Genomic DNA, 307 nt, shown 5'->3' on the forward strand with positions numbered 1-307 from the left:
TCCGCCCTTCTCACAAAAGTTGTTGTATAAGAAAAGTAGGTCAGAGCTCCCTAGGGTTTTATCAAAGAAGTAATTGTATAATTAGATCTCACGGTCCCATGATTGACACGGGGTCACGGTGTTGCGTTGTGACGTCATCAAGAGATGTTGGAGGGAGGGAGGGTGATGACGTCTTCATTTGTGGGAGGAGTCAGGCTAGTGACGGCACCGAAAGGGTATTGACGTCATAACGCAAGCAATGATAGGAGTAATGGTGTTCTGATTTCATGACGATATAATGATATAAAGTCAGTCTGGGTGTTTAGAT

This window comes from Penaeus monodon, chromosome 15 (assembly GCF_015228065.2).
Source record: "Penaeus monodon isolate SGIC_2016 chromosome 15, NSTDA_Pmon_1, whole genome shotgun sequence".
NCBI classification, from domain to species: Eukaryota; Metazoa; Arthropoda; class Malacostraca; order Decapoda; family Penaeidae; genus Penaeus; species Penaeus monodon.